The sequence below is a fragment of the Nyctereutes procyonoides genome, unplaced genomic scaffold (genome assembly GCF_905146905.1).
Source record: "Nyctereutes procyonoides isolate TBG_1078 unplaced genomic scaffold, NYPRO_anot_genome, whole genome shotgun sequence".
Taxonomy (NCBI): Eukaryota; Metazoa; Chordata; class Mammalia; order Carnivora; family Canidae; genus Nyctereutes; species Nyctereutes procyonoides.
The window spans coordinates 9,220,667-9,248,335 of record NW_026575133.1 but is presented as its reverse complement, the minus strand read 5'-3'; positions in this window follow the sequence as shown (position 1 = coordinate 9,248,335).

Genomic DNA, 27,669 nt, shown 5'->3' with positions numbered 1-27,669 from the left:
CCAGTTTTTATTTTATTGTCATATCTTTATTTTACTTATTCCCTTGCATGTCTTCTAAACTGAATGATATGCCATGGGCAGTGAAAGGCAGGTCTGCAGGCTGCCCCGTGAGGAGAACCTTGTGGGGGTGCTGGGGCGGGCATCCCTGGAGGGCCCAGAGCCTTCCTGCCCGAACAGCCCTGCCCACAGGTTAGTACCGTGAGGAGGAGCAGAACGTAGGCGGCTGTGGAATTCACGCTCTCAACAGATACTTATGGGGCCAAGCAACTGCTCTTGGCACTCAAACCTAGCAGTCATAGTGGTGCTTTCAATGAGTAACAGAAACTGAGGCAAATTCACACTCTCCAGTATCAATATTACCTTAGTAACAGCAACAGGAACCCAGTAACTGTATTCTTCACCTGCTACTGATGTAGTTCACCTTCTCGGGCCTTACCAAGTATCCCAGCCCATAAATAAAGATGGTAGTAACAGCCTTAAGTATAGGGCTAGGACAACTAACGAGCTTAAAATCAGTAACACAATCAATAAATCAATAAAATAAAAAACACAGAATAGCATGTGATAATGACATGGGCTTGGATCAGAGGCCTGGGTTCAGGATGTGACTCTGAAGTCAGTTATCCTGTGAATTGCGGGGACAGGTACTTAGAACAACGTCTGGCACATATAACCTCTCCATCGATATTAGGTCTTATTATGAACAATAAGATACACGGGAAGATCTAGAATTGACTGTTCACTGAATGGTACTTCATAAACAGTCAATATATGAACTTCAGTTGCCTTTCCTCTTGCCTCCTCTTTCTGGAGGAGTGATCGAAGCAGGGTGGGGGGCACACTGAACATTGATAAAGCTGTGAGTCCCATCTCTGGCTTCTCTCCGGACCAAAGAAACAGATGATTTCCAGCAACCTTTGGTTTTTGGATCCGTTGTCCCTGAGAAGAGCTGAGTGGTGCTTGCATCTTGAATGAACTATGCTGGCCTCAGTTACCCAGGCACATGAGAGCTTTCGTTTAAATTTTGTATCACTTGTCACCCTTAATAATCCAGACTGTGACCTTGAGTTCCCCATTGGATGGGGCAGTGGATGGAGCTCTTCTTACATGATACAAATAAATAAATGAAGCCGGGGGAGGAGGAGGGAGACAGTAAAATTGTGTCAACTGAGTTCAAAGAAAATCAGCTCTGCATGCTCTCTTCAAATCATAATGGACCAAATCCACCAGGTAGATGTTAAGTAAAAGTCCAGGCCTGGAAAGCACACACAGGGAGACGAGAAAATCTCTCATCACAGCTCCCCCTGACTGCCCTCCTGTCCTTCCCACTGCTCTTCAGCTGGGTGGAGGGGGCTCATTCTTACAAAGAAGCAACACAAAGGAGCCAGTTGATGATCAGAAGGGAACAGATGTCTCCACTTTCTCCCTGGCACCTTCAAGCTGCTTTCAGCTTAATTAGCCAACTGTGCTCCCCTCACACCTGGATGGGAATCTGGATGGGCTTCTGCATGGGAAACTGGAAGGCTGAGTAAACACCCACTGGGCCACCGGTGAAGGGCAGTCCACAACCCTCTCCGTCCTCCAGACTCCCTCAGGGCCCCAAGAACCAGCTGCCTTTCCTAGGTCTCTGGGCTATAAAATCAGACCCTGGACTGATTGCAGGGCAGGTCTGAAAGGGAAGCAGGCTCTTAAGAAAGGCCCTTACTTCTAGCTGACCCCTCAGCACCCAAACTGCACCATCCTTGTTCCTTTGGAGGGGAAGAGCAGGATCTCACAATACTGGGTGCCTCAGTATCTTACACGTATGAATTCATTACCTCCTGGCAAGAATGCTAAAATTGCTTTTTTTTAACTGATGAAGGAACAAAAGCACAAAGAGATTAATATGCCTCAGGTCATACAGCTACCAAGTAGCAGAACTGGGATTAAGACCCAGGCATTCTGGGGGCCCCTGGGTGGCTCAGTCAGTTAAACTCAGGTCGTGATCCCAGGATCCTGGGATCAAGCCCCACATTGGGCTCCCTGCTCAGCGGGGACTCCACTTCTCCCTCTCCCTCTGCTGCTTTCTCGTGCTTACTTGCTCTCTCTCTTTCTCTCTCAAATAAATAAATAAAATCTTTAAAAAAAAAAAAAAAGACCCACGTATTCCAACTCTAGAATCTGGGTTCTTCACCATGACACTAGAAACTTGACGGGTGAGCTCACCAGCAAGCAGAGATGGATGAATGTATTAGAGGTCTGAAGACAAACATATGGATGTCATTCAGCCCATCAGGCCAGAGAGCCCATGTGGAGCCAAGCTGCCCTAGAGAGATCTGCTGAGGAAAGAGATGCGATTCTGCTCTGGCAAGGTTTACTGATTAATAATAATGACTCATGTTTGGTGCACACTTACCAGCACCCCAACCTTATATTACTATTTCCATTTTACAGATGAGGGAAACAGACTCAGAGGTGAACATGCACAGTCATACAGATAATTCGAGGTAGAGCTGAGGCTGGAGTCTAGCTCTATCTCCAAAGCCAACAGTCATTCAGGTACAGGAGCCCATCAAGAATGGGAGAACCTCTCCCGGGACCCCTGTTCTGTGCTACAGAAACCTCTGAGCCAGAAGAGCTAGACTTGACCCTTGCCCCATCAAGCCCACCTTTGGCTCCCCTTGGCTTCTCCTGGGAGTATAGCAGAACCCTGGCCTCAGCCCCTGACTCCTGCCATGCAGCCCTTCTCCACCAGGGAACTGGGGTTCCCAGCAGCATGTCTTCCTGCAGACATCTGTCTTCTCCAAGCTCCTAGGAGAGTGGGCAGGTGGCTGGAGGGACCTGATCCTCCTGGCCTGAAACACGCCTGAGTCTTCCATGGGAACTTGTCCAGCCTGCTCAGTCCCCAAACCCACCTGTCCTATCCCCCCACGAGACAATAAAGTTGACCCACCCGCCTCTCTGGGATGCTGTCTGTGATTTCAGATTTTTGTAAAATGGCTCCTTTGGACTTTTTGAGAAGGCTCTTCAGAAGCTCTGAATTTGGAGACACATTGAGGGTTTTCAAACACACAAAATCATTACCCACCATTGATAACCTTTCTTAGTTTGCGATCTGCTCTGAGATTTATGTAGCTACTCCCACTTTCCTTTGGTTAGTGTTGGCATGATATGTTTTCCTCTATCCACTTTTAATCAATACACATTCCACATCTTTTTTTTTTTTTACAGTGGGTTGCTTGTAGATGACATAGAGTCAGGTATTGTTTTTTTATCCACTGTAACAATCTCTGTCTTTTAGTTGGTTCTTTTAGGCCATCGATGTCCAAAGTGATTATTGACGCAGGTGGATTAGTATCCATCACATTTGTTAGTGTTTCCTATTTGTTGCCCTATTCTTTGTTCCTGTTTTTGTTTTCCATTCTTTTTTTTTTTACTCTTGTGATTTTAACTGAGCATTTAATATGATTCCGTTTTCTCTTCTTAGTATATCAGGTGCACTCATTAGTGTTTATGAAAAGCTACCATGGTCATTCCTGTCCAGCTTTCTTTCTGCTAATCCAGACTGTCTGTTCTTCACTGAGTCCATTCCAGCAAGCCACCTTCTGCTCTCCATGGGCCACGGTGGGTTATCAGTTATTCCGTTAACAACTTTATTTTGTACTTAGTCCTATGTAATGGCTGAGCTCTGCCTTCAGTAGTTGATGATCACAGTTACCATTTATTGAACATCTATTATTATGCACTAGTCACTGTCCTGGATGTTCTTGACTACTTCAGTACAGAGGTGTTACTATTCCAGCTTCGGTGATTGGCTGCAAAAATATCCATCATTCCACACTGTTTTCATTATTTTTTTTCCAGAAGAAATTAGGGCAGTCCAGAGTCTGACTTGATATCTACACCCTGATAATACCTATTCTTGACAGGTTAGAAACCTGACTTCCTGCCCTTTGATTTCCTCTTGTGTTCTTTTTTATTTTTCTTGCCCCATGGAGGAAGGATCACTTGGCTTTAGCACCAGGAAGTACATATTGTAATATTTTTAATTAAATGTTCTTTAATTTTAAAAATTTACAGCAGAGGCATTTGAGGATAAGTATTGAGCAGGATGACTTCACCCCTTCTGGGTATTCTGATCTCATCTTAGCTGTAATAATAATATTGGAGTAAAATGATAGGGGGTACAAAACATTTTGGGGGCACCCTGTCCACAGCTGATTCAATCAGCAGTGGCCATCTTGCCCATGTGATGACCTTTGGTTTCACTTCTGGGAATTTGAAATGGAAACTTTGAGACTGAGCCATAGATGAGAGCAGGTCAGAAGTGGGCTTAGCTGAATCACACTAATGGTGAAGCACTAATGCAAGGTCAGGGCATTCTGCTGCCACCGTTGGCCTGGGAATAGCCTGGTTCCCACCCCTCCTGTGGCCCCAGATTTTACTTGGATTCCAGCAGGTGCATAGCCTTAGTGTATTCTTGCCCTACTTAAGGGACTTAAGGAGTCCCTACTCCAGGGACTCTATTCTTAGCAAATATATGATGTCTAAGATAAATTGATTTTGCTTAAAAAAATAAAATGCTCAACATTCATGGAAATACAACAGATATTCTCTTCTGAGCTTCAAATAATACACTGACTATAATCAAACTCACAGGCAGATGGATATGGAGTTCCCAGGATGTGGCCAAGCTCTGTGGCCAAGGCTGAAGAAGGGACAGAGAGCTGGGGGGCAGCAGACTGGTCCTATTCCGTCATGGAGGAGGGAACGGAAGTGAGAACTTAGCCCCAAAAGGAATGGGAAGAAAGAAAAAAGGGGATCCAACTTTTGTTCAGTGCTTGCTCCTCAGCTGCTGCCAGCTTGCTGGCTGCCACAAAGACAAGCTGGTCATTTTCTGGACTGAGCACTTCTCTGGGAGCTGGGAAATAAACCACAACCAAACTCTCGCTGACACCTTTGCCAAGCCAATAAACCGCAGTTCGTGGGAAAGGTAAGCTCATCCAAAGACAGTTTTCACTAATGAAGAACTGTGCAAGATATGAAAGTCACTTTTTAAATAGGAGCCTTAGGATGGCTTTCGAAATTTTATGTATCTGTATCTAGAGTGGGGGGTGCTTATGTGCACATGGCATGGGCTTTGGGTGGGGGTAACTCTTTGGAAAGAAAAGCATAGTTTTAGAGAAAGCCACTTACTGTGTGTCCTCGAGAATTTACTTAAACTTTTGAGCTTCAATATCTTTATCCATTTGGGACGCCTGGGTGGCTCAGCAGTTAAGCGCCTGTCTTCAGCTCAGGTCGTGATCCTGGAGTCCTGGGATCGAGTCCCACATCGGGCTCCCTGCATGGGGCCTGCTTCTCCCTCTGCCTATGTCTCTGCCTCTCTCTCTCTCTCTCTGGCTCGCTCTGTGTGTGTGAGTCCTATGAATAAATAAAATCTTTTTAAAAAAGGAATTTCCTCTTTAAAAAAAATCTTTATCCATTAAAAAAAGAGAGAGATAAATCACCCCATATGGTCATCATGAGGATTAAATAATTGACTAAAGTATAATGCCTGGCACATAGTAAGCACTCACTGGCAGCGTTTTCTATTTTTTAATTCAACTGGACTTGGGAATTCTTCAATTCCAACCACAACCCCACTACCCCCGCCAACTCCCTGCTGTCTGCATAGGATAGAAAGTTCCACCCACATTAACCTTAGCTCTCCACTCTTTAAACAGAAACTCCACAGCCTACTTCTGCTACAATTTCTTTCCCTGAATAAGGAAGTTGTTCATGGAAAGCATCAGAAAAGGAAGCGCTAGGGAACGGGATGATGTTCATGGACATTCATCTCAACACTTTGCCTCCCTTGCCTCTTCCCTCCCCAGCCCCATCCACTATCAGGTCCCCAAGGTCAGCTGATATGTCTAGAATGGAGGCTGCACTCAGTCCACGTAAGAGTAGCCTGAACTCTGGTCATACAAGAATTTTTGTTCAACCAGCTCCAGGTTTTCTATGTTAATACAGCCAAATAGATTGACTATTTTTTTAAAAAGTCCAGAATTCTGGTGCCTCTTGAGAAGTCAGACATAAGGCCACACTGGGTTCTCCTTCCTCCATCTCAACAATAGGCCAGCTGGCACTCCGAGGCAGCTGCCTATGCTAGTCGAGGCAAGTAGTCGCCAGTCGACCATAGTCGTCACCATTCCCTGTTGCTTTACGTTGCTTGCCTGGCCCCATGCCATCTGCAACATCTGGTCCAGAGCTCACAATTAACCCTCCTTCAGCCTTACATTCTGTAAGAAGACAAACGGCGTGGGATTCCAAGAAGTCCCTAGCATGATGCCATAAGAAAAAGGACAGTGTTTTGCCCACCAGACTTTCCCAATAAGAAAATAGCACTGGTTGGGGAGTCTGGCACCTGGGGTGTGTGAATTCATCCTCCCCCTCATTTCTCTGGACTTCAGTTTCTCCTCCAGTGACTTAAGACACTTGGAGGAGTGGGACTCAGAGATTGGCTCTGGCACTGCCTCGTCATAATGCAGAGTCACCAACCATCTGGTTCATCTGGGAGAGAGCTGCATGATGACCCTGGCACCTGGCTCAAAATTCAGAGTTAGTCCTATCAGAAAGAGGCTGAGCTGATGGCGGGAGGGCAAACTCGGGCAGCCACTCTGGAAAGCAGTATGGAGGTTCCTCAAAAAGTTAAAAATAGAACTACCCGATGATCTAGCAATTGCGCTACTAGGCGTCTACCCGAAGAATACAAAAATATAACTCAAAGGGATACGTGCACCCCAATGTTTATAGCAGCATTTTCTGCAATAGCTAAACTATGGAAGCAGCCCAAGTGTCCATCAACTGATGAATGGATAAAGAAGTGGTACACACACACACACACACACACACACACACTGTGGAATATTACATAGCCATCAAAAAGCACAAAATCTTGCCACTTGCAATGACATTTTTGCTAAGTGAAATGGGTCAGTCAGAGAAAGACAAATACCGTATGATTTCACTCATTTGTGGAATTTAGGAAACAACACAAACAAGCAAAAGAGGAAAAAGAGAGAGAGAGGCAAACCAAGAAACAGACTCTCAACTACAGAGAACAAAATGATGGTGACCAGAGGGAGAAGGATGGGGGAATGGGAGGGTGATTAAAGAGTGCTCTTATTGTGATGAGCACTGGGTGTTGTACGGAAGTGCTGAACTAAATTGTAGTTCCCCTGAGACCAATACTACACTGTAGCTTAACTAACCAGAATTTAAATAAAAACTTAAAAAAAGAAAGAAAGGAACAGGCTGAGCTGAAAACTCCCAGCTACGGAGCCTCCGCAGGAAGAAGGAGAAGATCTAGAAATCTTTGTCTCCTGCTGGGGCGGCTCATTTACCACCAAAGACGCGTGGTGGGTGGGTGTCAGAGGAAGTGGAGGCCCTGGCTGGGGCTAGGCGAGCAGTAAAAATTTGAAGTAGAGAGAAAAAAAAAAAACATTAAAAGCAAGTGGATGGGAAGATAAAAGGAGGGAGAGAGGCTCTGGGTAAAGGGCTGTATAATTCTGTACTAAAATAAAAGTTAAATCCCAGGGGGGTAAAAATACTAAAAAGGGTCATCAATTTGTGTTATGACTTATTCTGGTGCCACCCTAGCTCCTAGAGACTTTTGCATCCTTGGCTGTGCCCTCCCTGCCCTGCCCTGTGCTATCTGCTCCCTCTCCCCTCCCACCCCTCCAAGCCCTGGCTGCTTCCAAATGAGCCCTCAGTTCTGTAAGCTGTTTTCTTAGATTGCATCTAACGCAAAATGTTCCACTAGAATAATTTTGTTTTCATTTCACCAAGCAAGAGAAAAGACCTGAGATGCTTTGAAAAAGCAACCAAGCCCAAGCAGTTTTAATAGGCTAGCGTAGGGTAATAGGAGTACTTTAACATAGACTTAAAGTAGAAGTTCCAGAGATTTTATATATATATATATATATATATATATATATATATATAGAGAGAGAGAGAGAGAGAGAGAGAGAGAGAGAGACAGAGAGACAGAGAGACAGAGAGAGACAGAGAGACAGAGAGAGAATGACAGAGAGACAGTAGTAGCACAGAGAAGTGGGTTTTGGAGCATCCTTCTCAAACCCCCATATCTCACCTGAACTCTAGGACAGGCTCTAGAAAAAGGAATGCCCAAAACCAGAACCTCCCCTGTCAACAAAACCCATCAAACAGCCCTGGCCTGGCACCCAGCTGGAGCCTTAGGCCAGTCTCATCAGACATAGCCTCAGTCTTGTATTCATTCAATGCACATCTGGAGGGCTCTAAAGACTGGAAGCCCCTCAAGGTCAGAACTATGTCTCTTTTGTCCACTAATGTCTGTCCAGTGCCCAAAATGGTCCTGGCACATAGTGGGTTGCTGGTAAGCATTTGTTAACAAATTAATTACTTTTATGCCTCACACTGATCTAGGCACAAGGGGACATGATGGCGAGTAAAAGAGGCTTAGCCTCTGTCCCATGGGGCTTACAATCTGGCTGGAGAGATAAAGACCTTCAAAGACCATTACACTACAGCATGGTAAGTTTGGGGGAGTGGGGGAAGTTCCGAGTGCTATGAATGTGCATAGGAGGAGCATGTAACCCAGATTGAGGGAGGTAGGGAAGGGTTCCTGGATGTGGGGGCATTCCATTTTTAACCCTTAGACACGAAGGATAAAAGAGTCATCCAGGAGAAGTGCCGGGGGTGGGGGGCAGGGGGCAGTGGCTGCTGCATGGAGAGGAAAGAGTGTTCTGAAGGCTCGGTAACAAGACTGAATGAGATATCCAAGGAACAGAAAGAGACCTGGATCAACCAGATGGTCGGAGACAAGGAGGTGAATATTTGGAGGTGAGGGGGAACAGATCACTTTACACAGGGACTGAGAAGCCACACTATGGCATGTAGACTTCATCCTAAAGCAGTGGAGAGCATTCAAGAGACATTTATTAAGCAACGTGTATGTCTCAAGTCTGGTGTTGGCATTGGGGACTCGAAGGGAAGCAAATCAGTGGTGATCCTTGCCCTCTTGGATTTCAGTGTAGTGCAGGGACAGATATGAATCCAAAAATAACTGAATAAACCAACTTGTAATCATGAAGGGAAATAAACAATCCAGAATAGCCTGCCAGATCTTCCTGTGACTATGAATATCTATAAATACAGCATGGCCACATATGCTAGTGTGCACTTACGATGCCACGAATGTGATTGAGCAACCAAATGTTTCATTTTATTTAATTTTTTAAAGGATTTTATTTATTTATTCATGAGAGACACACACAGAGAGAGAGGCAGAGACACAGGCAGAGGGAGAAGCAGGCTCCATACAGGAAGCCCGATAACAGACTCGATCCCAGGGCCCCAGGATCCTGCTCTGAGCCAAAGGCAGAGGTTCAACTACTGAGCCTCCCAGGTGCCCCCATTTTATTTAATTTTTATTATCTTAAATTCAGATTTAAACAAGCATAGGTAGCTAGCAGCTACTGGATTGGACGGTACAGAGAAAAATGAACTCAGATCTGAGAGCTCGTAACAAAGGAGCTGGTCTCAAGTAGGGAGGAGGGTGAGCATTCCTGGGGATGTGACATGACTTAGGACCTCAGTTACAAGGTGACAGATAGTGTTGATGGTCCTGTCTCAAAACCCCTAACATATGGTGGAAAGAACACTACAGCCAGTGGCTGTAAAAATTTGAGATCTAGCCATGGCTCAGGGGCGTACACACTGGGCAATGCATTATTCAAGCCCTCTGAGCCTCAGTTCCCTGATCTGTAAAACAGGAATGATAATTCTACCTAATTCACAGAACTGTTAGGAGGGTCAAATGAAAGTACGCATGTAGAAAACTTTGAAAACTATAAATATCATATGAATGTAAGATATTTTAGTATGTTTTTGGCTCATTCCAGGAGAAATGTACACCCATTACAGAAAAATCGGGAAATATAGAAAGATTCAAAGGCAAAAAGAAAATTGTAAATAACACATCTTAGCTGTCTCTTCAGTCACTTTTCTTTGCATAGGTGTGCATATCTGTTACTTTAAAAACAAATACCTAGAGCACACCTGCATGCTGCTTTGTCGTCTACTTTTTTTCCCTAGCAATATGTCATGAACATTCCCCCGAGTCATTAGTTTGCTACAACATGGTTTTCCATGGCTGCAAAGTGTTCCATAGGAAGTTGTCGTTTTACCTTCAGAGCCCATTACTTCCTTCATCAGCAGGTTGAGAGTGAGTGGAGGGAAGTCCTCTACGGCTTCCCCCCCACCGCAGGATGTGCCAGCACATTCGAATTCACGGAGCCGGGCTCCTAGAACCCACTGCCTCAGTGCCCCGGAACAGACCGAGGGAGGAAGCCTCCCCAGGGCACTCAGCTGATCCCACCTGTTTCTGTGCAATCGTTTCTCCTGGCCCTGGAGCCAAGCCAAGCCCAGATGGCAACGTTGCCAGATTCACCAGTGATTACACATCGGCACTTGGCTCCCAGGGCTGAGTGGGTGGACTTCTCCAGGGGCTGACCGTCAAGCCCCCCCACCTCAGCAACCCACCCCTATACCAGGCTACGTGGGGGAAAGTGTGCTTTCTTTGTTACTGGAAAACTTCACTGGACTTTCATATTTTCAAAGTTCAGGTGGCCTCGGACCCCCTGAGCAGCCCTCCTGCTGGATTGGTTTTCAGACTGTGCCACTTTAAACATGATTCAAGAAAAATTACCGGAGCCTCCACTCCATCTGTCTCTGGAAATGGTCTTTGTGCTTAGATCATTTGCCAGCGACACTCCATCTCCACAATTACCTCGGCTATTTTATCTTTATCTGTCCGGAACACTGAAGGGAAGCAGCAGATAACACCATCATTTAAGTGACTTGTTCAGCTTAAATACTTTTGCACCTCAGAGTGTGAAATACCCCACTGCTGCACTGGCCTTGCCCCAGGGATGAGCCCCTGCACTGTCTGTGGGTTTTAAGCATGATAAAGAGAGGCTGCTGACGGAAGAGTTTCATCATAACGGGGCTGCATCCTCAGGAGCTCAGTGATGGTACTGAACCCCTGTCACAGCTCAAATTGCTTCTCCGCGCTCCCTAATCCCCAGCTGGCCTTACAGCCAAGGCCAGTATCCTAATCCTCTAGCACCAGTGTGTCTTCTATGCAACTGGAAGTGTCTGCAGTGGCTAAAGCTGAGGTGTGCCTGAGACATCAGGAGGAAAAAGCAAGGATCAGACAGGATGTTACCCTACCTGGTCCCTACACATGTATCTTTTTACATATTTACTATATACACATACTATAGATGCCAAGAGGAAGAAAGATGCTACTGCGTGCCTCCTGCCTGCAGGGAGATAAAATATCAAAAGATAATGAACAAAACCAGGCAGTACATGCCAGGTTAATAAGAACAGCTAGCACTTACTGAGCTCTTACTGCGTGCCAGGCATTCTGCTAAACACTTCATCACATTTTCTTATTTACTCCTTGCAACTATCCTATGAGGTGTGCATGATGAGCCTCATTTTTCAGATGAAGACATTGAGCTGTGGTGAGATTAAACAACTTGCCCAACGTCACACAAGCAGTGGTTGCAGCTGAAGCTTGCTGCTTTGCGAACAAGAAAGATGCTGCTGTTTCCAAAGGTAGCATTATGAGAAAGGAGAGAGGGCACAGCCCCATTTCTTTTTTTTTAAGATTTTATTTATTTATTCATGAGAGATAGAGAGAGGCAGAGACATAGGCAGAGGGAGAAGCAGGCTTGCTCCCCTCGGGGAGCCCGATGGCAGGACTCTATCCCAGGACCCTTGGGATCACGACCTGAGCCAAAGGCAGACGCTCAGCCACTGAGCCACTCAGGCACCCCGCACAACCCCATTTCTAACAAAGCCAAACTATCTGCCCATTTCAAGTGTTAGGACCAGAGATTGACATGACCAGTGGGTGGTGAACACAGTTCTCCATCCACCCAGTTCTTCTCTAGAGAAACATCCCTATATTTCATATCCAAGGTGTGGTCCTTCAGGGTTTCTTTCTTTGTTTCTATTCCTTTCTCCCTTAAAAATGAGATTCCATTCTTTCCACTCAAGGACTGAGTCAAACCCAGCAGGAATACCAGCCACAGGGACCAGGGGAGCATCCTGGCAGTCAAGCCAGGTCATGGATCAGAGGAACCAAAGACAGAAATGATCTGAGAAGTCACATGAGTTCAAGGTAAGGAGGGATAAGGAAGAGCCCCAAACAGTACGGGACAAGCCACCTCAGATCTTGGCCCCAAAGGGAGAGAATCAGTGCAGACATGAAACAAGGGGTGAGGTCTGGCTTAGGGTGTGAGCCCCAGTGCCAGGTGCTGAGACAAGACTGAATTTACACATAATTTGAGAAATGACTCTGAGAAGCAGTAGTAGGGGAATGAGAACTGAGACAAGGAGAGGAGGGAAGCAAATACAGGGCATTAATAAAAAGTTTATCATTTGGGGCAACTGGGGCTCAGTTGAACTGGAGAACTCCAGGAGAAGATGTGGAACATACCTCAGAACTATCCCACCAAAGAGGCGAGAGAGCTGGGGTATTAGTCCACCAACACATTCAGAGAAAGAGTTGAGGGCTGCTTCCATGTGACAGGAGTCCCAGCCTTTCAGCCTGCCCCACCTGCTCAGGCTAAGCAAGCTCCTCCTACAACCAGAGGAAGCCCACAGGCACACCATTGCAGGGGCTTGCAGAAAAAAGCCCTGGTTGTGTATGCCAGGAGCATATGACAAGATTAGAGCCAGAACAAACAGGAACTGGGAGGGGAAGAGAATAAGAACACAGTGAAAGTCCTCATGCTATAGGGAACAGAAGGCCTATGAGCTCCTGAGAGCAGCCTGGCTAATGACCAGATGACACAGGGACAGGCAAGGCTGCGGATACAAGGGTAAGGGCTGAGCTGATGGGAGAGCCCTCTGGCCCTTGTGGACCTGCCCCCCCCACCCCTCAACCAGCCCCTTCCCTATACAAGGGATGAAATGGGCAACCAACATCCAGATCAGACCCTGAGCAATGAAAGTATCCCTTACAAGTCCTTGGTCCTCTTGCCACCTTCTAGCTCTCTCTGTACCCCAGCTCAGCTTTTCAGAGCCTCCATCCCCCATGTATTGATCCCTGGGCCAGGGCAAGGTGAGTTTGCTGGGGTGACACCTCCTCTCTGTCAGCCCAGGCCTATGACCTGACTCTGTGACAGTGGCCCCAGAACTGTCACTCTGCAAATAACTGTGGCCAGGGCAAAGGAGGCAAAAGCCAACATAAGGATCTGAGACAGACATCTGTAATTGCACATTTGGAAAAACGCAAACCTTTAAGCAGAAGCTTTACTTCAATTTTCTCACTTTGTTCCTCCTTAACCTCAGACTGAGGGGGGAATAAACCCTTTTTGATTTGTAGACTGAATTCTTTAAATAGCCAGCTTATCCTCTTTTAAATTTATTTTTTCCTTTTGCTTGGGGCAGTCACCAGGGGCCCAAAATGGGAATTTGGTACCTTGGTCAGATGGCTCAAATGTCAAAAGTTACTATAGGGGATATCATGCTACCAATCCATCTTTCCTGCTAATCCAAAAGTCAAATAAGTCCATGGAGGACTTTTTTTTTCCTAGAATTTCAGGCTCCCTGAGGACTAATTTCTCTGAAAGCTGCATTAAACTAATAGCACCATAAAAGGCCCATTGTGAGATGTAATTGGTTTGCAGGACTTTCCTATAAAAATAATAAAAAGACTGACAAAGGCAGTTTCCAAAGGTCAATTATCTTTGTGTTGCTTGAGTTGAATGGAGGTCAGTCCCAGAATTCCATTTTATAGGCATATTAATCAAAACTGGGCCTGCCCTACCCATCTGACCCTATCAGCTGTCAGAGAAGTCACAGGTGCCACCTTATGCTCGTTGCCAAAAGGATGCTTTGGGCTCCTCTTCTCCCCAGATGAGATTGGCCCATCACCACTGTGAGAGCAGAGCTGGAAGCTGAAGTTTTTAAGGGAGGAAAAATGATACCCTGAACACAAAAAAGAAGAGGTAACTCAGTGAGTCAGGCAGGTGTGTGCCAGGCAGTGTGCTTAGAGATAAGGCCCTGTCCCCAAAGAGCTGAAGAAGTACGTTAGTCATGATTCTAAGTTATATTTAACCAAAACCAACTAAAACTAGCTTCAGTAAAAGTGAAAATTTAGTTAGCTTACATAACGGAATTTTAAGGATGGCTACATCCAAGGGCTCAAAGAATGCCAACTCATTGATGACAGAAAGTTCTCATTATTCTATCTCTCTCATCTACTAATCAGTCTTCTATCTATCTATCTATCTATCTATCTATCTATCATCTGCCTATCTATCTATCACCTATGATCTCTCCCTATCTCTGCACTACTAATTCCTACTCTCAGAAAAGCTCTCTGCCACATGGCAGGCAGGAAGGTATACTTGTTGTCCATTTTCCCCAGTGAGCTACTTCACTATAAAGAGATTTTTTTCCTCCTAACATTCACATATCAATTCCAGGAAAACAAAACTCTGGTTAGCCCTGTTTGGATCACATGCCCACCCCTGAACCAATCATTGTATCCATGAGGTCGCAATAATATGATTTCTCAGGTTGGATCACATGCTCACCCCTGTGGCTACGAGGTCTAGAGAGAGGGCATAACAACTATTTGACAACTAACCAGATCACATCAAGTAGAGAAAAAAGGGGGGTTCCCCTTATGGCAAGATGTTGGCAGACAAAATCCTGCCCACCCAAAAAAAACTATCCAACTTTGAAATGTACTCAACCAGTTAATTTAAGGTATCTTCATTCCAACTACTCTATTACTCTATTCATCTCTCCTTTCTCTCACCCACCCATCCATTTATCTGGCAAAAGAGTTGGTTTCATAGGAACAAGATCTTTTCCTTCTTGCCCCTGCTCAGAATAAAATTTTTTAAAAATCGCTATTTCCAGGGAGGGCCTAAGTTTCCAAAAGGATGAATTATCCTCAAGCTTTAGAGTGTCCAAAACTCAATAAGGATACACAAAAAAGTATGGAAGACTATACAACCAAATGTTAACATTGGTTATCTCTAAGTGGTGTGCGTGTGGCTCCTTTTTTAGTTTGTTTATCACGTTTTCCAAGCTTTCCGTAATGAAAATGTATTGCTTATATAATTTTTAAAAGGAAAAGGTAATGCTAAAAGCCTCTCAATCTCATTCCTCTGATTCTATGTGCACCAAGCAATCCTTTGAGGCTTAGACGAGTTTCCCAAGTCAACTTTGCTACAGAAGAGAAAATAGTCTAACCATCCAGAGCGCTCAATAGCTATGTCTTTCCATAAGAATAGTACTCCATCATGCTAATTTATCAAGTCTTTCTTGAGTCTCAGAAAGACTGAGATGCTCACAAGATGCTGGCCCAACATCCACCCTCTTCTTGGCAAAATCTGAAGGCAGCATCCAAAACCCTGGAGGATAAAAGTGTTTATCTTCTCACAATAGCCCTGTGGTGGCCAGCCACATTTGCTGCTGGCCACAGAGCCATTACTCATTAGTAGCTAAGTAAAAGACAGTGCACTTCCTATCATCTTCATGAGGGGGTAATCTTTTGATGCAATCAGCAATTGTCCACACTGAGCATTAAAGGAATGTGCCCTTCCTGTGAACAGCAGCAGAAATGTTCTAACTGGGGTCGGGGGCTCCATTAAGAGTCATCTCTGTGTTGGGAATAAAAGTGGAAATTATCAGACCTTTGAAATAGCTTAAGCTTAGATCTTAATATTTTGAATAGGATCAAAGTGCCTTGGTACAGTGCAGTACTTTTCATGGAGTGCTTTGTCACACAGGTATGGAAATATACGTATATGCCAGCCAAAAGTATTTTAAACTTTTATACCCAGATCCATCTTAGAAGAAGTAGGGTTGCTGATCAAATAAGAAATACAATTTTTAAAGTATGTTGGTGTTTCTCGGATGTGAAACCATTAAATGATTGAACACCAAGCTACATATGTAATATTCACATGGGCTCTGAATCTGACATAATTCCCAAGGAAAACAACTGTCAGAAATAAATATTTAGGGATGCCTGGGTGGCTCAGCGGTTGAGCGTCTGCCTTTGGCTCAGGGCATGATCCCAGAGTCCTGGGATCGAGTCCCACATAGGGCTTCCGGCATGGAGCCTGCTTCTCCCTCTACCTATGTCTCTGTCTCTCTCATGAATAAATAAATAAAATATTTTTAAAAAGAAATAAATATTTACTATTCACCCTCTGTGACTTATACATATTTTTCAAGAAGTAACTTACAACCACCCTACAAGGTTTTGAAGGTGGGAAATCAGTGAATAATACTAGTGATTGGAAGAACCATAGTTTAATCCAAGCCTATCTCAAGCCTGTCCTGTGCTCTTCTTCCTTCCGTGACACCAATGTGACCTTTCCAGCACCCCCCCACCCCCAGCTATACCTGCACATAAAGTGCACATCTGTGGGCACTGTGTGCATGATATGCTCGTGTAATGCTCAGGTGCCGTATTTCCTGCATTGACTATATATTAATATGCAGGCAAGGATGCCAGCTGAGAATAACTCAAATGAAAAAGGGAAATAGATGGTAGAGTTAACTCTAAATGAGCAAAATCAATTTAACTTAAAGAGTCCTTCTTCCATTGCATAGAAAGTGGCAGCTGAGCAATGGGCTCTGGACAAGCTTGGCCATTTCTGGCTTAAATACGACCTCTTCAGAGGAAATTTCCTGAAGTGTCAGGTGGGCATAATTCTAAAATGTAATGCTAAACGTCAGCAGGGAAATAACCCTACTGGTCATAAATCCCATAAAGAAATAATAAAAATGTCTCTGACTAGATAACAGCACGACATGCCAATGTTCCAGAAAGACAAACATAAACATAAGTTGCTGCCTACTTTAAAAAAGAAGTGCTAGTGACAAATTCACTTTAGCTGCTTTGCGGAGTCCTTGCTATTAGTGCCTGCAAAGTTACAGGGCCCCAGGGTCTGATCTCAGATACTGCCTTCCAGAAGGCAAACTGGGTTTGCTAGCCAAACTGGGTTTATTTCTTCTAAAGCTAAGACTGGGGAAAGTACAAATCTTCCTTTAGAGGTTTATAGAAAACAAGACTGGCTTATTCCGAGGATGGCTTTTTTTGTTGTCGTTCTTTATAATAACAAGAGGATTTGGATACACACTTGGGTTCATGAAGTATAAATCCTGCTTAAATCTATAGAAGTTAAGAAGATGTGTGGTGGCTCCGTGGAGCAGGAAGCAGCATCTGTGTGAAATCGTACTGAGCAATGTTCTTTGTTGTCGTGAGGTATTGATAAATCCCTGGGTCTTCAACAAGGGTAGTCAGGAATAGGAAACTCATTTCAAATCATATCTCAGGTAGGCACCTGAGTCAAAATAAGATGAAAGTCATTAATTTTTTTTCTATTAAGCCACCAAGCACAAGTGGAATAGTTCTCTCCTTTCCTTCTTTCAACTGAATTCTGTTAAGAACAAGGGCCAAGACTCCTGTTCTAAATCTTCAGAGAATGACACAGAATTGTTCTTTTCCTTTTTCCTTAGCAAAACAACAAGGTGTCAACAAAACTGTCACTTAACATGGTAATTAATACAGGGAGGTATAATTAGCTGCCACAAGCATTTCTTTCTCGTCTCAGATACCACTGATGCCAAGGAGATTAATGTTTATATCACCGTTAGGGTAATAAGCCCACCTGATGGATAGGTGTGCTCTGCTTGTCTTGATTTAGTAACACCACCTCCCAAATTAATTTCTGAGTGATTTCTTCATAGATGAAAAGAGTCACGGAGGCAAAATGCTTCCTCAGGCAAATCTTCACATCTGTAAACATAAACAGCCTTATAACAAACCACATAAACATGGGTGACTGCAACTCAGGGCAAAGCCAAAACAATCTCTAATGATAACAAACTAAATAGTGAGTACCCCCCTCTTTAACCACCTAAACCAAAGCCACTCTTGCCATCACGCTGCATAAGATGGTAAAACAACAAAAAAGATTAAAACACTATCTTTGGCATGCTGTGTTTAGATGAGGTTGTGCAAATTATTTATACTACATCTGGCTTTCCTTTTATTTCAAGAAAGCCAATGCTGTTCAATCAGAAAACAAAATCCAGCATGCAGCTTGCCTAGTGATAAGCATGCTGCTCCTTTAACTGGATCATTTCATCACGTCCTCAACCCTCTTTGTCCATCTACAACAAAGCACAATCTGCTGCTGGTCCCTTTACCTTGTGCCACTACCCTATTTTCTCCCTAGGTCTCTGTCCTGCTCACCATCCCCTGTAGCTCATACATGTAGCTTTTGCTTCCCATATTTTTTAAGCAAGCTCTATATCCTGAGATCAAGTCACATGCTCTACTAACTGACCAAGCCAGGTGCCCATATTTTTTTAATGATTAGGAGTTTTAACGTGGTCTTCCCTGTATTACCAGTTATAAGGTAGAATACTTATTTATGAGCAAAATTTCCACTCCATCAACTTTATTAATTCTTCAGGAAAACAGGGTTGCATAATATTTGAGTTGTGCTTCTTCCAGTGTCCCTACTCCAAATGTTCCCCAGTGCACAAATCCTCTCTTTGATAGCCCTGAGTCATGATCTTCTCCCTCTTGCTAAAACACTTCAGGTGAAAAGAAAATCAGTGCATTTGGGGCCACCTGCTACATTGCCACACTGCAAAAACCTGCATCCTATGCTGCCGTACATTCACTGGAGTCTGTCTCCTACAGCTTGGGTGGTTGACTCTGGTTCCATTCTCAGGAGCTCCATAGATTATGTCAACTCCTCTTCTATCCTGGTAACCCCTCAATCAACTAGAGACAGCAACTTGGTCTCTCGTAGCAGGGTGTTGGTCTCAGCTGAAAAAGCCAAAAATCACACTAGGTAGCTATGTGGGACCTTGGGGAACCAGAAAGAAAATCATCCAAGGTGATCTGCAGTGACTTGGCACCACATGACCTTTGGCATAAGTAAATGAAATTTACTGGTACCAAATCTTTCAAATTTCCAAGAGAAGTATGAAACCTGTATTTTTATGTGAGATTTCCCAGTTTTCCCAATTTTTAAAAGTTGACAACCAAAAGAAGAAATTATTTCAAATACCATGCAGGCCAAATGAAACACATATGAGAGCCAGATCCAAACTACAGAACACAAGTTGCAATCACTTCTCTAAAATGTTCTCTTCTCCGAATTAAGCATATGGAGGTTTAAACGACAATGGCAAATGTCGTCTGGTATCCCTTTTTATTTTTGTTGTACACACTGGCCTCCAGAAATGATTAAGTGTCTTGCTGAGCACATTTATTTGCAGCTACCTGGAGGTTTGTTGTTTGTTTGCTTGTTTGTTTGTTTTTAACTATTTTAAACAAACTAATCCCTCAAGCAAGCCTGTCTGCATAAATACAAGTTCAATGGCTTTAAATTATTTAGATAATTAGCCAACATCACTCATCATCCATTCATGTGTGGCCTTAGGATGTTCATTTAACCTCCTGTGCTTCAATTTCCTCATCTGAAAACTGGGACAAATGTATTTTTCTTGGTAGAATTTAATTATTACCATCTCTTCACAGGTTGAGGTTGCATTAGAATTAGTGACTCTCTTCCAAAGAACAGTGTGGAAAGAGAAAAATGGTAATTTCATGGTAGAGAAACCTGGCAAACACTACCTTAACCAAATGATAAAGGTGAACATTGCCAGTGATGCCATGCGGCTATCATGTATCACATGATATGAGGAGATTAGAAGGGCACTGCACCTCTATGGTACTCTTCTTCAAAAACCATAATTCCCATCTAATCATAAGAAAAATATTAGACAACTTCATATTGGAGGACATCTATGGAATCGTGATTAAAGAGGAGGAAGTAGTCAGAGCAAATGTTGTTGAGAGACTATTTGAGATTAGGACAGGAAAAGTTTGCTGATTTGACTGTTTCCAGAGGTGTGGCTGGAGACTGGAATTTGATTGGATTTAAGCATTGAAGGGTTGAAGAGTAAGTGGAACCAAGGATAGATAATGGGTTCAGAAAGATTTTCTGGAAAATAAAGAAGAGAAATTGTAATACAAGCTAAAGGAAGACGTAAAATCAAGTAGAACTGTTTGTTGGTTTTTAATGGGCCATGCTGGTAACTATAAGTTGTTGAGATGCCCTATAGAGTAGAACAGATCAATGATGCAGTAGAGAGGTAATAAAACTTCCTGAAACTGCAAGTCCTTGAGGAAGTAAGGAGGTGGATCCAGAGCACAAGAAGAGAGGCTGGCCTTGGTTGAAGTGGAGATATTTCTTATCTCTTAACAGGAGAGAACTAATGACAGGTAAAATTCCAAGCAGATGTCTAGGTTTGTTGGTGGAAAGATTAGGGCTTCTAGAGTCTCAGTTAAGTAGGCAATCCATGAGTTTATTTTATTTTATTTATTTTTTATGATAGTCACAGAGAGAGAGAGAGGCAGAGACACAGGCAGAGGGAGAGGAGAAGCAGGCTCCATGCACCGGGAGCCTGACGTGGGATTCGATCCCGGGTCTCCAGGATCGTGCCCTGGGCCAAAGGCAGGCGCCAAACCGCTGCGCCACCCAGGGATCCCTATCCATGAGTTTAAAGTAAGAAGGTAAGGAATAAGGAAAGGGAGTAAAAAGAAGGCAATGGGTGCACACATAGATAGGATCCTTGCCAGGCCATTGCAGCAGAGAGAGAGGATATGGGTTCCTCTCCCAAAGACACTGGGGTGTGGCCTGGGTTCTTAAAAGCCTTTGTGATGGCAGCTATTACAATTATTGTTACACTTAATAAGTTCCCATGCATCATCACAATGGGAAGGAGGAAAAGAAATTGTCTTTGTTTAAATAGAACAGTGTTATTATGGAACTAGAGGAAAGAGCTCCTGGCATTCTGTCTCAGATTAAGTGTAAAAAAGGCTAATCACTTATGTAAAAGAGACAGAATTGGCACAATACACTTTAATAGCCATTCAATCTTCTAATACCTATTTAAAGAGCTTAATAGAAGACTTCACAATCCAGGGAGGATTCTTGACCATATCCATTCAGGCAGTAGTTAAGCAGTTTTCACAATGTTTATTATCCATTCACCTGACCACATAGGACAATATTTTAAAACTCTCCAAGTTGTTATTAGGGCAAGGACATGATTTTCAGATAATAAAAAGTAAAGCTGGCATTTATTGAGTACTTACTATGTGCCAGGCACCTTGCAAATATCACATGTGGTCTCCTGTAATCCTCATAATAATTCTGAAATGGATTATTATCCCCATTTTGCAAATGAGAGTTCAAAGGCTGCAGAGGTTACTTAACCTGCCTGAGATCAAAAACCTATACTTGGAAGAATATGAATTCAAATTAAAAATCTGTCTGGTCCCAAAATCTGTGTCCTTTTAACCACTATGCCATCTTGTCTACTTACAAGATTCCATAAGACATAAAAGGGAACAGGGTTATGGGCAAAAAAATGGAGGAATCAACCTTATAGAAAAAGTAGATATGTTCTCTTGTTTGATAGAATAAAAGAGAGAACAGGTATCTGGGGGAAAGGATGTAAAGGAATTGAGAAGTAAAAAGAAAACACAAAAAATCTAAAGTTTACACGGACACTTTTACATTTCCTAAAGTACTTGGCACAATAAGTTATATACAATAGAAACTTAAAACATACTGTTGACTCAACATACTTTCAATTGTCATTTTTTCACTAAATGAGAAATTTTAATAGAAATAATTGATTTGCCAAAGGGCCCACATTGTGAAAGCTTCTGTCCATCTCAAAAATTTTCATATTTATTGCAATCATATTGTTTGTACAAATAGCTTAGAAAACATGAGTACTAGAAGGAAAGAAGGAAGTCAGGGAATGAGGAAGGGAAGGATCATTCTTCTGACCAATAAAAAGCCAGCTAATAAGTGGAGAAGGAATAATAGAATAAGAATATCACTATTTGGCAAAATTAATATTTTGCCAATATTAATAATTGCTGTTGATTAAGAAAGAATCATCAATGGTGCTAAAACTAGTAGGTACAGTTTAAAGAGGAATAGAATATTAACATAGTCTCAAATTATTTACTACTAGATATTTATTAGTTACAAGAGTTGAAGAGTAAATTTACAGTAGAGAAACATGGTGATACCATCTTAAAGCAAACTCAAACTTAATATGGTCAGTAATGAGATCAATCATCTGCCTTCTGATCTGTCGCATTGAGAAGAATTCAGCATAACTTCTGTGACATTCTGGACAAAAGTATATGACCTAAATGTAGCCAAGCCATAAGAAAACATTAAACATGGGGCATCTGAGTGGCACAGTCAGCTGGGCATCTGACTCTTGATTTTGGTTCAGGTCATGACCTCAGGGTTATGAGATCAAGCCCCTCATCAGGTTCTGCACTCAGGTAGAGTACAGAGTGCTTGGGTTTCTCTCTCCCTCTTCCTCTGTTCCTCCCTTCTCCTCTCAACTAAATAAATAAATCTTAAAAAAAATAAAACATTAAACAAAATCAAATTGAGTTTGAAAAATAATCTTTAGTGCCATGAAATACAAAGACTAAAGATCTCTTCTAGATTAAAAGGAGTTTAAAGAGATATGATATTGAATTTTCATTTGCTATAAAGAATATAAATGAGGCAACTTACAAAAATCTCAATAAAGTCTATGGATTAAAAAATAGTGTTATATCAGTTTAATTTTTGAGTTTGATTTTTATTGGAGTTATGTAATAGAGTTCCTCATTTTTAGAAAAAAACACTGACATATTTGGGAATAAAGAGACATAATCTCTACAGTTTACTCTTCAATGGTTCAGAAAAAAACATAAATAGATAAATAAAGTGAGTATAATAAAAATTGGATAATCTGGGTGAATGATATCAATGTATTTTTTGCACTATTCTTGCAACTTTTCTCTAAGTATTAAAATAAAAAATTGTTTGAATAGCCCTCTAGTAATCCACATGCAATTTACCTACCAAAACAATCTTGCCCACTTTTAAAAGCAAGACACTAAACTCTAGACACTCAATAGGGGAACACATTATGTAGCAACTAATAAAAAATTACCAGATATGCAGGGGCACCTGGGTGGCTCAGTCAGTTAAGCGTCTGCCTTTAGCTCAGGTCATGATCCCAGGGTCCTGAGATCAAGCCCTGCATTGGGCTCCCCTCCACAGAGAGCCTGCTTCTCCCTCTCCCTCTGCTTCTCCCCATCCTGCCCATTCTCTCTCTCTCTCTCTCTCTCTCTCAAATAAATAATAAAATCTTCAAAATATTATCTGATATGCAAAGATGCAGGAAAATGTGACCCAAACCAGGAGAAAATTTAGTCAATAGAAAAAGTCACAAATTACAGCAATGATATATTATAGACAAGAATTTCAAAATGGCTATGATAAATATGCTCACGGATGTTAAGGAAGCATGAACATAAAAAGGAGAGAGAGGGAAGATATAAAAATAACCAAATGAAACTTTTAAAGCTGAAAAATACAATATCTAAAATAATAAATTTATTAAACATTGTTTAACCACAGAATAAGAACTGCACAAGGAAATATTAGTAAAACTTAAGACATTGCAAAGGAAACTATACAAAATGAATAACAAAATAAAAAGGAGGGAAAATAGAGAATTTAATGCCTACTCAATACTATCAAACTAATATAAAATAATAATAATCCCAGATAGAGTGTTTCCAAAAATATCTGAGGAATAATGACCAATTTTTTTCAAATTTTATGAAAACTATAGCCTATAGATCCAAGAATCTCAATAGCCCCCAAGCAGGATAAACATAAAGAAAACCACACCAAAGCACATCATAATCAAATCTTAAAAATCACGGGATCCCTGGGTGGCGCAGCGGTTTGGCGCCTGCCTTTGGCCCAGGGCGTGATCCTGGAGACCCGGGATCGAATCCCACGTCGGGCTCCCGGTGCATGGAGCCTGCTTCTCCCTCTGCCTGTGTCTCTGCCTCTCTCTCTCTCATTCTATGTGACTATCATAAATAAATAAAAATTAAAAAAAAATTTTAAAAAAATCAATTATAAAGACAAATTTTGTAAATCAAAAGACATATTACATTCAGGGAAGCAAAGATAAAAATATTTGCAGTCTAATAAAAAATAATACAAACCAGAAAACAATTTAGCAACAAGCAAAGGAGGAAGTTGGCAAAAGGATACAAACTTTCAGTTATAAAGTGAATAAGGTCTAAGAATCTAATGTATAACATGGTGAGTGTAATTGATAACAAAGTATTGTATGATTGAAAATTACTGAGAGTAGAACTTATATGTTCTTATTCCCTCCAAAAAATAAAAGGCAAATATATTAGGTGATAGATATGTCGATTAACTTAATGGGGGGAATCCCTTCACTATGTATACATGTCAAATCACCATGTTACATACTTTAAATATCTTACAATTTTATTTGTCAATTATACCTCAATAAAGCTGAAAAAAACCCTCAATACAAAGCAAACAGGAAAAGAGAAACAATGAACAGATGGAACAAATACAGAGTGAATAGTAAGATGGTAGACCTAAACAATATTGATAAATGCATTAAATTTAACAGGTCTAATTCCTCCAATTAAAAGGGCAAGATTGCCACACTGAACTTGAAAAAAACAATATCCCACTATATTTTATCTAAAATGACCATTTCCCAAAAGGATAGCAATACCTTAAAAGTAAAGAATATGGGGGTGCCCGAGTAGTGCAGTCACTTGAGCATCTGACTTGGTTTCAGCTCAGGTTGTGATCTCATTGTTGTGAGATCAAGTCCCACATCACACTCTGCACTCAGCACAGGATCTGCTTGAGATTCTCTCTCCCTTTCTCTCTCTCCCTCCTGCTTGTGCTCTCTCTCTCTCTCTCTCTCTAAAATAATAAATCATTTTTTAAATCCTTTTTTTCCTTTTTTAAAAAAGGAAAATGATATGAAAAGCTATAATATGAAAACACTATGAATAATAAAGCTGGAGTGACTATATTAATACTAGACAAGGTAGACTTCTAGACAAGCAATATTACCATAAATAGAGATATTTCATAATAAAAAGGTCAATTTTTCAAGAAGACATAATCTTAGGGGCACCTGGGTGGCTCAGTTGGTTAAGCATCTGCCTTTGGCTCAGGGCATGATCTCGGGGTCCTGGGATAGGGTCCCACGTCAGGCTCCCTGCTCAGTGGGGAGCTACTTCTCCCTCTCCCTCTTTCTTGTGCTCTCTCTCTTTCTCTCTCTCTCTCACACACACAAATAAAACCTTTAAAAAAATACATAATCCTAAATATTTATGCAGTGTTTAAAGCTTCAGAATCCAGTCAGCAAAAACTAACAGTGAGAGGATAGACAAAGCCACAATCACATTTGGAGATTTGACACTCCACTCTGAGTAATCAATAAAACAAATAAGAAAATCAATAAAAATTTAGGCTAGCAACAACTTGACCTAATTGACATTTATACAGCATTCCATCCAACAGAAGCAAAACACATTCTTTTCTAGTGCCCATAGAACAAGAACCAAGATAGTCCATATTCTGGACCATCAATTTGAAATAATTCAAAGTATACAGGATGGTAGGGGATTGGTCAAATAGGTCATAGGATTAAGGAGTGCACTTGTCATGATGAGCACTGGGTGATGTATGAAATTGTTGAATTACTGTATTGTACGCCTGAAATTAATATAACACTGTATGTTAACTATATAGGAATTAAAATAAAATAAGATAATTCAATTAAATAAAGTATACAGGACATGTTCTTTGATGACAACAGAATTAAATTAAAAATCAGTAACAAAAAGCTATCTGGAAAAGCACCTGAATGTTTTCAAATATAAAAACATGATTCTAGGGGATCCCTGGGTGGCTCAGTGGTTTAGCACCTGCCTTTGGCCCAGGGCATGATCCTGGAGTCTGGGGTTCGAGTCCCACATCAGGCTCCCTGCATGGAGCCTGCTTCTCCCTCTGCCTGTGTCTCTGCCTCTCTCTCTTTCTCTCTGTGTCTCTCATGAATAAATAAATAAAATTTTAAAAAAAAAATTCCCATGTCCAGGATGGAATAAGAAACCTTTGTTTAGATCTTAGCAATGTAAAATAACATTTTGAACAATTTTAGGTCAATAAATTCAACAACTTATATGAAATACACAAATTCCTTGAAAGACAAATTATAAAAAGTGACACAAGATAAAACAGAAAAACTGAATAGCTTTATATCTATTTAAAACCTTCACACAAGAAAAATTATAATTTCACAATGGCTTTACTGGCAAATTATATTACATATTTAAGGAAGAAATAATATCAATTCTACAACAAAGTATTTCAGGAAATAGAAGGAGCATCTCCCAATTCAGCTTATGAAGCTAGCAAAATCTTAATAACAAAACCAGAGAAAGATACTATAAGAAAACTATAGACTAATAAACCTCATAAATATAGTTGTAAAAATCCTTAACAAAATATCAGTAAGTCTAATTCAACAACATATAAATGCATTAAAATGACAATATGACAAAGTAGGGTTTACCCAAGAAAAGGCAAAATTCGTTTAACATTTGAAAATCAAAGTGATTCACCATGTTAACAAAATATGAAAAAAAACATATAATTATCTCAACACATGCAAAAGAAGCATTGAGGAAATTCAATATACATGTACAATTAAAATCTCTTAGCAAACAAGAAATAGAAGGGAATTTCTCCAAACAAACCCAATAAAAGGCATCCATGAAAATCCTTACAGCTAACATTGTACTTCATGATGAAGTGCTCTCCCCCAACATCAAGAACAAGGGAGAGATGTTGGTCTCACACTTCAATTTAACATTGTACTAAAATTCCCAGCCAGTACAAGTATAGTAATTATGAACAAGAAAGAATACTGATTGAAAACAAAGAGAAACTGTCTTTATTTTTAGAAAACATGATTATGCTCACAGAATATTTTACATAATCCCAAAAAGCTATGAAACAAATTAATCAATGTCCTAGAATACAAACTAACATACAAAAATAAAACAGTTGCATTGCTACATACTAATAACAAACGGAAAGTAAAAAAAAAAAAATTAAGATTTATTTATTTATTTATTTATTCAGAGGGAGAGAGAGAGGCAGAGACACAGGCAGAGGGAGAAGCAGGCTCCATGCAGAGAGCCCGACGTGGGACTTGATCCCGGGCCTCCAGGATCACACCCCGAGCTGCAGGCAGCGCTAAACTGCTGTGCCACCAGGGCTGCCCTGAAAGTAAAAATTTAAATACCACTTATAGTAATATCAGAAAATGCAAAATACTTAGATATAAATTTAATAAAATATGTGCAGTGTCTGTACACTGAAAACTACAGGAAGTTGCTGAAAGAAATTTAAAACTAAATAAATGAGAACATGTACCATTGATTGAAAGTGTCACTATTGTTAAAATGACAATTCTCCCCAACTTCATCTATAGATTCAGTGCAATCCCAACCAAATTCCCAGCAGACTTTGTTGTAGAAATCGACAAGCTGATTTTAAGCTGTACATACATACGTAAGGGATCTAGAATAAAAAAATAATTCTAAAGAAGAAAAAAGTTGGGGCACCTAAGTGGCTCAGTTGG